Source organism: Lycorma delicatula, chromosome 11 (genome assembly GCF_047948215.1).
Source record: "Lycorma delicatula isolate Av1 chromosome 11, ASM4794821v1, whole genome shotgun sequence".
Classification (NCBI taxonomy): Eukaryota; Metazoa; Arthropoda; class Insecta; order Hemiptera; family Fulgoridae; genus Lycorma; species Lycorma delicatula.
In genome coordinates this window covers 1,844,544-1,857,773 of record NC_134465.1, presented here as the reverse complement: position 1 = coordinate 1,857,773, position 13,230 = coordinate 1,844,544, and the positions used below count along the sequence as shown (strand labels likewise).

The following is a 13,230-nucleotide window of genomic DNA, read 5'->3' as shown; positions in this document are numbered from 1 at the left end:
TTTATTTATTCATTTTATATACTATTACTTTTTCTTGGTATCTAATGATGACAGCTGTTAATCAAAATAGCTGCATAATTTGATATTTTAAGTAAATCTTTTTTAATGATAATTTAGCATTTTATTTTTTCAAATTAAATTTTTTTTTTTTTTACATTAATATATTAAAACAACATAATTTTATTAAATTATGGTCCTTCATCAGCTATTCATTACTTACTATAAAATTTAAAACATCACACACTAAAAGTTTTTTTAACACAATTTATTAAATCAAATTCTTTTATACAAGTATTTAAGAAATCTAAATAATTAAATGTCAACACAACACTGCTGTTTTCAAGCGTAATGAAAGTAGTGAACCTCTCTAATCAGGAAGTAAAGTCATACCATCAGCAACGGTTCTAAAACAGATCACCTAGAGAAATTTTCAACTTCATGCTCCAAGTCAATAAGGTTATTTTTGGGATGCTACCATTCATCATTACAAACAACCTTCTTTGTTCTTCAGCCAATCGCCTAACTTAAACCAAATCATATTCAAAACAACCATATACAAGTATAAATAATAAATATAATTAAAACTTTAATAAATAAAACTAAATTTTTATTTATTTCAAAGCCCGTACATTTTTAAATCCCAAACCATTAAAATTTTTTTTAAAACAGAAAATTAAAATTAACTTGAAGATTGTTTTTAACATAAAAATGAGATCAATGAAGCATGTAAACATATATATATACACACGACCCTCACAATGTTAAAATATATTAAATAAAATAAAAGCAAACTTAACGATGAAGAGCACAACGGCTATAGACAACTAAGGTTCATTCATTTTAAACTTTTGGCAATGTTTCAATGAGCACTTGGAACCGCTTTTAAAAACAACATAAAACAAAAACATATATTACGTATAAAACAAAATAATAACAAAAGGGGGAAAAGTGAAGAATCTAATCTACTCTCTCGCTATTTAAGAATATAAAAATTGATAAAACTATATCAAAGTTATTTTCAATAATATAACATTTATTGTTTAAGAAAAAATATATTTATATATAAACACAACATACCATAATATTCTACAATCAAAATAGATTAAAAAAATGTGGATGAGACAAGGTCATTTAAGGTCAAAGTGAACCAATATTTTTAACTGTTAACTGAAACTTGACAATAAAATAATAAGAAAAAAACTATAGCAATAAAATAACAGAAGGTCAACATAATGAAAAAACAAAATGTCTGAATAAATCAAGATTCAATTATTTAGGAAGAGAAATAGCACACAAATTATGATCTAAAAACTTAATAAAATACCATTAAAACAAGAGGGAAGATTGTTTTTTACAATTACTAGAGCAATACTATAACGCTAAAAAAATTCTAATTCCTAAATCTTTTATCAAAAATAGATATAATTTTTATATGCTGGATTTTAAGGATCAGAAAAATCAAAGCCAATTATTGCAGTATCAAATCTAACAAAAACATTCTACTTCACTAAAAAGTAATTTATAAAAGTAGTTTTAAAAATCCTGTAACTAAAATTAATAATACTTCATTTTTTAAAATTTTGACTTTTCAAACGTCCAAATTAAAACCAAACAAGTACGTAAAATTGATTAACCCTTAGTTTTCCACAAACTTCAAGAAGTCAAAATTTAAGGAAGTCAAAATTTGTTAGTTTTTATTGCAGTTTTCTTAAATTTAATTTTAAATTCTTTAGTTTCATTTTATTTACAATTTAAATTAAAAAAATGTTCACACAAAACACTGCCAATATAAAAAAAGGCACTAAGTTCAAAAGCTAAGACAATGTCTAGATAAAAATAACATTTAAAAAGGCAAATGATTAGGTAGATTATTACTGTGCAATAATAGATTCAACAAAATTCCATAATACAACAAATTATAAGAAGAAAGTTCACCCAATTTTAATAATAAAGAAAAAAGTAAAAGACTATCAATAAAATAAAAAATATAGATCAGAAAAACAATCCAGTGCAATATTATTATTTCAAAGCAACGAACATGGCTCTAGAATGCAGGAATAAGCGTTATTTTTACTGTTTCCAATTAATTTTTTTTTAACTTTTTACACAAAATACTTTAAATAACAACATTACATCATGCTGCACAACAATAATCTATATAATACACCAATACTAAGCAGAGATAATGGTAAAAGAAATGAACAATATCTTTGAATCGCTAATGTAAACAGTGTATTTTCTTAAGGTAATGCCTTCAACTTTAAATAATAAAGAAAAACTTATACAACATGACCATCAAAGATACTTTCTACAAAAAATCCTCCTCCCAAAAAACCATTGAATTATCAATTTAATAAAGAAGAAGGCATTAATAATATTAATAAAAAAAAAACAATAATGGCCGAATTGAGAATTCCTTCTTCTAATGACTTTAAAAAGCTATTATATTAACTAGTAAGCTAGATTCGTCAGACCCGACTTACTCCAAATCAGTGAAAGTATAAGTTAACCAGAAGTAGTTACCTTCAAATATTCCAGTTTTTATTTCAAAGAAATTTGAAGTAAAACCAAAGTAAAATATTAAATATAAAGGGGGCAATAAATGCATTTATCAATCTTTGATAACGCATTACTGTGTACTAAAACAATGTTCTTTAAACAAAATAAACTTTTTTGATCACTAGTTACTAAAAAATATTCATTAAAGTTGTTTAAATTACCTCACTGGCTGAGACAACCAGTTAACACAAAATCTCAGCTTTGCTAATGAAACACCTTCAATAAATGGTCATATATAACATATATGTTATATAAAATTTTAAATTGATTTAAAAAAAAATATAATCAGATTATAGAAGGATATGCAAGTAGTATTCCTGTTAACCTAAACTACTAGTCGTTTCACCTAAAATTTTAAATATTTCTAACTAAATATATATAATACTATTACTATGATTACTAAAAATATAATTTTCATTGTTTAACGATACTGAGATCAATACAAACTGGCTCAGAAATTAAAAATCGATGAATCAATGCATATCAATGGTAACTGTATAAAAACATTAAATGCCGGCAATAGATTACATCATAACTACATATATACTTATATCTATGACTGATAAAATGTAATTGATGTAAAATGCAATTTAAAAGTGAAAATAATATTATAAATACTAATTTTAAATAATGTATTATTATTATTAATCCTTTGCACACAGCTGGCAGAGTGAAAGAATTTCAAACATGTTAAATATAAGTTAAAACAGCTATTAAGTACTTTGTTCCCAACATTAATATATTTATAACAATGATTTGTTTTTAATTCAAAAGTATATTTAAATTTGTAAGGCTAATACATTTTAATAAAAGTAAATTAAGAAATTTTATTTTTAGCTATATTTTCAAATCTACATTTACATTTTAAGTTAAACAAATTTTTATAAAGCGCAAACTTTTAATTTTTGAAGGAATTTTTATTTTTCTGTTATTTTTCATTTCTACAAATACAAAATTATATTAAAACCTCTGCATCTTTAGTATTTCCTCTACTGATACATATTAGTACTTCAACATAGAATGCTATTTTGTATCACAACATTGGTTAAAGTAAATTAACTTTATTTTTACATAACATTTAATTACATTAAATTAATAACTATAATTAATTTAAAATGGTAATGTCAGAATAAATTAACACTACATTTGCCATGATGATTCTAAATACCCATATAACCCCATTTATCCAGATCCTGTTCACCCAACACCCAAAACATTATCCTTATCACTTTAGCCTCAGAACATTAGATTATCTTTTTAAAAACTTCAAAATCACTTTTCATTTGTAATTTTGATCAAATTTTTAAATTTCAACTATGCAGAGTTTGTCCTGAAAGTAACTGGATTGGTTCTGGTGCTTCACCCCAGTACAGTGGATGAAAACCTGTACCGCAAGAGTGAAAACCTGTAGTGAGCTGTCGGCAACAAATCACAAAATCCAAGTGCTGGCAAGGCTTTGAAAACACATCGTTTACATTGTTGCTAGATCTCAGACAGCTGGATCCTCCATATGACAATCCATCAAGCCACACTGTGTTGACAACAAGGGAGTTTCTGACAGGCATGAAAGCGTCAATGCTACAGCCCTACAGTCCGACCTGTCTTCCTGCAACTTCTTTTTGTTCCCCCTCAACTGATAAAAGACATGAAAGGGCATATTCTGGACCGATAAAGCTGTTCAAAGAGCCGTGATTAAGAACCCCCATAACATACAGCATCAGCAGTTCATGAAGGCCTATTAACAATGGAAACATCATTGGAAGCACTATGTGTCTGCACAAGGAGCCTATTTTGGAGATTATCAAATATATTTACTGATAACTTCAATAAATTGAGTCTGCCAGTATCTACTTAAATAGTTTCAGGACAAACCCTGCATGCAAAATTATGAAACCAACTATCTATCATAAATTAATCTGTCAGATGTGTGCAATTACATACTATACACGCATAAGCTTTTGATGTAGCAATAAAACAAAAAAAAAATCACTCTTGTTTAAAGAAACATACGCAACTGTACTGTAGGCCTACTTTCTTTAATTGATCTTAATAGTAAAAAGTAAAATAAAGTTTGAATTTACTAATATATACATTAAAAACAGTTAAAAATAGATCTCTGTAATTTACACTTTACACTTATTGTGACCTTAACAGATTATGATATTTCTGGTTTGTCCAGCCTTTCATTCATCTAAACTGGTCTATCTGAACACAGGGTCATATTCTAAACTATAAAAATAGGCTACTAATAGGACAGAAAATAACATATTTTAAAAATATAAAACATTATTTTATAACAAATAAAATTATCAATATAAACAATATTTTATAAAGCATATTTTATAACAAATATTTTCTAAATATAAAACTTTGTTCATGATCATAAAACTAATTTCTAATTACAAAGGGTTGGCATGAAACTTTCCCACTAATCAAATTTTTTTTATAAATTAATCAATACCAATCTGAAAAGTAACTTTTTCCCAGTTCACAAAAATATCTTTCATGACAAAATACACAGTCAAAATCAGGTAAAAATCAGACTTAAATAAATTTAACCCCACAATATGGTCAATTATTATTATACAGCAGACTGATAAACTATTGGTATTGGTATCAATAATAAACCAAAAATACTGGACGAACAGCCACTGACATACTAAGAAAAAAAAAACCTTTGATGTGTAACAAAAAATTGTTCTGGACTGACTGTTATTATATTATATAACAGAACATTTGTTACATTCAAAGCCTGATATAGATACACATCCACTATCTTTAAATATAACATTTTGACTTGTTACAAAAAATCTAAGAATTGTCATGTTTTTGTAATTGGAGTCCAAGGGAACAGACTTCAGCAAAGTTCAGAATTATCATAGAAGATATATTTTTGAACCACACAGGAATATGCCTATAACAAAATTTTTTTGTCCTCATTCTTTTATATAATTATTGTGCAGTGGTCTTCTCAATACCTTGCTAAAAAATCTTAATTTATCTCAAATATTAATAGAAAACTAACTACTGAACATTCATCATTCCAGTGTCAGATTTCTATTTATTGGACGTTCCTTGGGGTGGGGGGTGTATTAATTCTACCTACTAGAAGTCTATTAAAAGATGTTTTTGTAATCAAAAAAGTTGAAAATTGTACATATTAAATAAAGGCATAAAAAGAAATTAACACTGAACTTGTAAATCACAGCAGGCATATCACTTAGAGAATACGGAGCAAGTAGAACAAACAGAGAAGTTCTGTTAGAGCACAAAGCATTAAATGAATAATAATAAATTTACCATTTTAATTACTGTAATTACAATGGCAAATCTCAACAAAAAATTAAAAGATATCATAAATAACAAGGGATAAACATTTTTTTTTAGATACACTAAAATTTAGCTATATTTTTCTAACAAATAAACTCAATTATTTATGCAGTCTGATTAAATTTATTATTTTTGTAATTATTAAACAACAAATGATAAAAATATTTAAAATAATACACAAATCATTTGCAAACTACAAGCTACCAAAATAAAAAAAAAGTTACCAAAAAGTCACATAAGTGTAATCAAAGTAATCACATTTATCCAGTTTATTAAGATCAACTGAGTAACACAAAAAAAGTAAAGATAAATAAACATAAAACCAATATTCTACAGTTAATTTTATTTTTCTTACATGTAAATAAAATAAATTTTCTTTCATTAAAATTTAAATTTCATGTAAATTTTTATTTTTCTTACATGTAATATTAACTTACTGGTACTTATCATTGTAATCAATTATTTTAACCTCTATAGAAATTTGAATGCACTAGTTACCCATATGCAATTGACCATGAAAGTTCTAAAAAGTTATAATTAACAATCATAAAATTTAATAAAGTTATCAATCAATAAATAAACTTGACTATCTCACATTAATTATCATTTAAATAACCAACGTGAGATCATTAACTTTTTATTTAATTACTAAATAACAATGTTTATTTACAATTTATAACAATAAATAACAATATGTCAAATGGTACATTATTATCTTCAGTTTTTAATTAATCCTTTTAAATAATAAAATATGCTTCCTTAGACTCTGAATTATTTTATTATTACTAACAATAAAACAAGTTATTTTAAGTATTCAAATAATATTAAAATTTGCAAAGATATCATAATTAAGATCTATTACACTCTTAATTGCAACAAATGATTTTAGATGTCTAAATCCACCCAGATAGACAGCAATATTACCACATTCAGGTCCAAATTTTACTTTCCCACTGAATATAACTAGAACAGCTATATTAAAGGTGAAAGTATGGTGATCTTGTCAAAACTGTGGTTATGGGTTTTTCTAAATCTTTACATTTTAGGGTCCACTAGTTCACCTTGACTAAGATAACATATGTATGTATGTATATGTATGTGTATGTATACCTTTTTTTTCCTGTTCAGCCTTCAGGAATCACTGTCAGGTATTACTTCAGAGGATGAATGAAGATGATATGTGTAAGTGAAGTGTAGTCTTGTCTCAGGTCGACCATTTTTATGATGTGTGGTTAATTGAAATCCAACCACCAAACAACACTAGTATCCACGATCTAGTATTCAAATCCGAATAAAATTAACTGCCTTTACTAGGATTTGAACGTTGGAATTCACTTTTAAATCAGCTGATTTGCAAAGACGCATTCATCACTAGACCAACCCAGTGGGTATGCTTGTGCATACCTACGTACGTCTTACTGCTATTGTCCTTAGATCTCAGGATTTACCAAACTGATTTTTTCAAATTTGCCTCAAATATTTCTATATGTGGGGGCAATCACAATAATATTTTTTTTCAAATTTGTAAAGGGTGTGGGGGATATTGTAAAAAAACCAATTTTGATCTTCTTCAGACATTTTAGAGAAAACATTATAAAATGCAAATATAAATTAAAAAAATTTTTAAAATCAACTCTCACCTCTTAAAATTTAGATATGTTTTTTTTTGTTATTTTGTTCTACCTCCCTTCAGTTAATTTATTTTTCAAAATTTGTACTTCATATACAGAGCGATCAAGAAAGGTCTACAATTTTTTTTAATTATAGACCTCAGACTTAAAATTCAGAAAAGTTTCTCTGAAATTTTTATTTTTATTTTAGCCTTTATTGAAGAGGTTATTAGATTTAAAGAAACTACTTAAGCAAAAATATTTTAAGCTTAACCTATGGATCAATCCATTTGAAATGACCCAAGGGTGGTTGCTTGACCAATTAAAAAAAAAAAATGAAACTTACCCACTTGTTTCCTACGTGTCTCAGGACCTTAAAACTATTTTTTATTTAATCAGTTTACCTGTGGAAGCCATTTTTATTGCAGTGTGGTGTGCATACCTATTTTTGTGATTGTAAGGGTTTACAGAAAAAAATCATAACTAAAAAAACTTTTGGTCCTGGAAGGATGAAAAAGAGTAATTTAATCATATTTTCTCAAGGTAAAAGATTGGTCTAGTGGTTTATATACCTAACTCTCTTCTTTCTATGAGAAAATTACCAATTAAGTTGAACATGAAAAACTTTTGATAGTTTTTTCAAAAGGCAGGGATGGCATACACAGTTTGAATTATTTTTTACATGTAGATAGTATATGTTAGTAGTTTTACCATAAATAATATTAATGGTGATATACTTACCCTTCAATTTTTATGAATTTTTGAAAACTAATTTTTTTTTTTAAATTCAAATTTTGGATTCAAATAACTCTGATGGAGCTGGTGACAAATCTCAAATTTGCAAAACTTGCAGTGTTTTTATAGATATTTATGGCAAATAAAAACGTTTCTTGTGTATTGTACTAATAAAAAAGTTAGTTTAGTTTAGTTAAAAACTTAATTCATGTTCTAAAAATTTCAAATTTTATCCTTTCACTATTTTAGTTACAAACATTGTATCAACTTTGTATTTATACCATTTTCATTGCCTTTAAGAGACCCTTAAAGTGATTTATAACAAAAAGGGTGTTACCATTTAAAATATCTGAGTTACAAACCCAGTTCCAACAAAAAGGGTTTGAAATTATATTTCTTGTCAAACATTAAAGTAGTTGATCTGATATCTTAAACTTAAAGTTACATTCTCTATCTGAATTTGTTGAAGGGTTTGATTCTGTTTGTAAAAAAAAAAAATATATATATATATATATATAATAATAATATTTTTATTAATATATATTTTATAAAAAAATATATTTTTAATTTTTTAATTTCTGTACTTAGGCGGACCAAGTTAGATTATATATATATATATATATATATATATATATATACACGCATGTGCACACACACACACACACACACACACACACACACACACACGTGCAAGTGCATGCAAACACATAAAAGAAATGCATAACCTACTGAAGGGCTGATATGAGGAAATAAGATAAAAATCTAATGAGGAAATTAATATTCTATAAAACTTTTAAAAGTCTGATAAATTAGAAGTGACATATAATAACACTGAAATAGATAAGAGCTTAATGCAAGGGCCAGTGATTCTGTTTTCACTTCAACAAATCAGAAGAAAAATATTAGATTAATATTTGACCTACACAGAACACAGTATATTTCTTTATAACTTTAATTAAAATATTACAAAAAAAAAAAAAACAAGATATTAATCATTACTACAAGCACAATCACCAGCCAATCATATATGATGATATAATTATAAGAAACACTCACTGTTCTCATGTCACATCACGCTAACAGAACAGCTATCAAATCTGCTTGTTATACTGTGAGTTTTCAAGTGCCAAGTAAAAAAAATGTTATCACATGACTTTTAAATAGTAAATTCATAAATTAAATTTTCTGATAATAAAAAAAAACCAGAATTTATCAAAATTTGTTTAACTTTCAATTTATTTTATTGATATATTTAGTTAAAACATAATCCACTTCTATAAACGGCATAGATTTTTATTTTATTTTTCCTAATGTGTATGTTGCAATCTGTTCCACCTAGTGAACAATATGCAACCCCCCTCCCTATAATCTAGAGAGATGAGGATGATATGTAAGGCATGTAAATGAGGTATAGTTGTGTACTGACTCAGGCCAACCATTCCTGAAATGATGGTTAATTGAACCCCAACCACCACGGTGCACCAGTATATATGTCTAGTATTCAAACCCATACAAAGCAACTAACTTTTACTAGGATTTGAACCTCAGAACAATCGACTTCAAAAATTAGCTGTTAAACAGATTTGTGATTAACTTTTAGGCTAAATAATAAAAAATTTATTATTACAATTATGCAATTCAATACTACAGCAAACAGTAAATAAATAAAAACAACCAAAACTGTTTTGGCTAGTGACCTTTTCCCAGGCAAAAAACACTGGCTTGGTGCTTTTTAATATGTATTAAAATGTATTCAATCAAGAGAGAATGATAAAACTTCCAGCCAAGAGAAAAAGGTTTAATCTCTCAATTATAATAATGCGTGGTACACTCACAAAAAGTGGACAAGAAATAAATTCGATTTTAGGAACTCAAAACAAAATTAACATATAATTTAAAACTGAAATAAATGTAATGAAAATTTAAAGTTTTACAGATGAAAGGATATGGGAAATATTCAAACTTGTAAACAAAGAAATTAAACAAGTTAAGCTTTCAAATATTTAGATTCGGATTAGACCTTCAGAAGAATGGGTGACCCAACTTCACCCATTCTCTTGTATACCTCTTGTATTAGTCTTGGCTCTTTTGTCCAAATTAATAAAATCTCTGACAAGCCAAAAAGAACCTCTTTACTAAGCTCCAAAAGCTTCTGAAAAATCAGCAAGGCATCGCATGGAACTAAGGTGGTGACTGACAATTGCCATGGTAGATTAGATTACAAGAAGGTAATTAGGTAGAAGGTAAGGTTGGTGTGGTTCTACCCAGAATTACAACTTCCATTAATTCCACATTACTTGCAATCCCAAATAGTTAAAGTTCTTGGGCAGTTCCCATGGCACTCATTCAAGGAACTAAAATATAAAGATAAGATAAGAAGAGGTGAGTGGGAAGAAGAAAGTAAAATTAGATCTCACAGAGACAGCCTGTAATCAGAGTGGTGTATCACTTTGCCCAGGACCTATTCCTTTAGAAAACATACAAGAAGGACCAACAGCAGTTGAGGAAAAAGAGAGGGATTGATCAAACCATAAAGAGTGCCTCTTCACAATAGTTAATACTATTTCTTAGAAGAATCCAAATACTAAGACAAGATGAAATAAAGAAACATTCACAATGTAATTTCTATAACAAAATAGAACAGTTGGCTAAAGAAACCTTCAACAAGAAGAAAATAGTATTACATGGTCTAATGGAAAGTTTTGAGGAAAAGATTATAAAATGTTCAACATAATGCAAGTACGATACTGCGTCGGCCAGAGACTTACAGGATGAAAATGCAAGACAATTACATACACTTCAAATATAATCACAATGGTAACTAGAAAGGATACAGATAGAAAGTATAGAAATTAGCATCAAGTGTAACAGGATGGAGACTAACAAATAAATGCCATGTTTATAAGTTTTGAGCTTTAATGTTTGATATTATACATTTAAAAAAAAAATTGAATTATTGTCTAAGCACCACAAATCCTAACAGATACAATGAGATTTTAAAACCAAAAGTATATTTAAAATAACAGTGGACGACTTAAACGGTGGAGGTTAATTAAAAAAAAACAAAAAAACAAAGTATACTTATAGATAAAAAATTATTAGTTTAAAAAAAAATTAGCAATTTAATGATATGTATTTTGCTGCTGACTGGTTGGTGCATTCAACCCTCTTGTATGGTGTAAGTTGTAGTTGGCAGTTTTACGATATGAAAAATACAGAGGCAAAATGGAATCTGTCCATAGGAGGTGTTGCCTTTGGGTAATATCACCCTATAGGACAGTTTCAAGAGAAACGGCGCAGATCCTAGCTGGACTGCCACCCATAGACCTCATCATTACACAGCACTGTAGGCTAAAGGAACTGGACCTGCTGCCTACAGATAAAAAGAAGCGTTGAACCCAGGAAATACAGAATGAGACAACAAAAATGTGGTAGGAGCAGTGGGATTACGTCACGAATGACACCAACTTAGAGAGACATCAAAGGGTGGTGTTGTAGAGGCCATGGCTCTCTAGGATATAAACACAATTCCTGGTGGATCATGAAGGCTTCCGATCATACTTACATCAATTTAGGCTTGACCACACTGACACCTGCCTGGAATGCGAAAAGGAGGAGACCCCCCTTACACGTCTCCTTTGTATGCCCTAGATTTGCAGATGCACGAAATGGGTTACTGGACAGACTGAACTGAACACATGCGAATGTTACATGCTTATGAAGAGACCCAAAAGAGAGCACGGCGCCAGAGGGCGAGTATTAGGACAGGCTCTAGGCTGAGTGCTTAGGGGGCCCCCTGTGCATGTGGGGTTTATCCGAGTGCAAAGCGGCTGACGGCACTCCATTCAAGAGGCTGATGGTGACTGATGGTCCTGCCTGATGGGGAATGGGTGATATTTTGGATGAGACTGTAATTTTTCATGTTATTTACGCTTTAATACAGATGTATTCTTTCCATGGTTGCTACATTTTATCTTGCTGTGCTTTGTTTTGTGACTTTAAGATGTCTTCCCTCTGTATAATTTTGCTCTGAATGATCTGACTGACATGTCCCTTTGATGTATTATGTTAATGTATTATGTTATTTTGATGTATTATATTATCTAGTTTTCTTTGTTCTGGAACCTTGTTATGATCTGCCTGGATGATCGTAGGACTTTGTACATATGATGACCTCTGAAAGGGGCTGATTTGATTTGATAAGTATATGTACTGTCTGCAATTATGTCCTTTGCTCGTGTGATGCTTGATATGAATTAGTCTGAGTTTTTCTTTGTTAGCTTTGTTGTGTACATGTTTTGTTGATTTGATTTTGTTTGATCATGATTTGTGTTGTCTGTCGTTGGATATGTTTTCTTGGCGAAATATGTTGCTGTGTATTGTTTGGATGGTGATGTATTGCATTGTGGTGAAAGAATGTGTGAGTGGACAGGACACATCAACCCCCTTCTGAAGTAATGCTTCTTTAACCAATTCCAAGAAAGATGGATAGCCAGGAGTGTAGGTTTATTTGGTAGTGCACAGGTACATGTACGTATTTTAACATCTTACAGAACCTGTTACCGGCACCAACACTGCCATATGGCATCTGTAAAATGGTTTCCCCCACTTCTACAAATACAGCTCAGTTCATTACCTAAGTAACCTAAGTTAACAGAAAACTGTTGTGCTTAATTTTTCTCTCGGCTTAAAATATTCACTTAATACTCTCCATAACAAAAATCTGCAACTACTAATATCCATTAAACCAAAATTTAAAAAAACCAGCGAGTTAAAAGAAACACAAAAACAAACCCACAAAGAAACTATGATAAATATTTAAGTATTTAGATAGGCATCACACTTCACAAATTATTCTTTGGAATGACAAATTTCAAACTAACTAAACCAAATGGTTTACTTAACCTTGACATGTTGAAAAAATTAATATAATTCTTAAATAATAATTTTTAATAAGTATTATCTTTTATTTTTTAAAAAGTTCTGTTTTTAATTA

The 13,230-nt window shown here is 28.6% G+C and overlaps 1 protein-coding gene across 2 annotated transcripts in view; it reads right to left on the bottom strand.

Annotated features, from left to right (window-relative positions):
* Nucleotides 1-13,230, bottom strand: part of Ubr1 (Ubr1 ubiquitin ligase) — a 65,889-nt gene that overhangs the window by 37,440 nt on the left and 15,219 nt on the right. The window contains exon 1 of one of the 2 annotated variants that reach the window (XM_075378505.1): nt 221-890. The exons of the other annotated variant lie outside the window; for it this stretch is intronic. The gene's annotated coding sequence lies outside the window, so the exon portion shown is untranslated. Of the gene's footprint in view, nt 1-220; nt 891-13,230 lie in introns of those variants that run through there. 2 annotated transcript variants of the gene reach the window in all.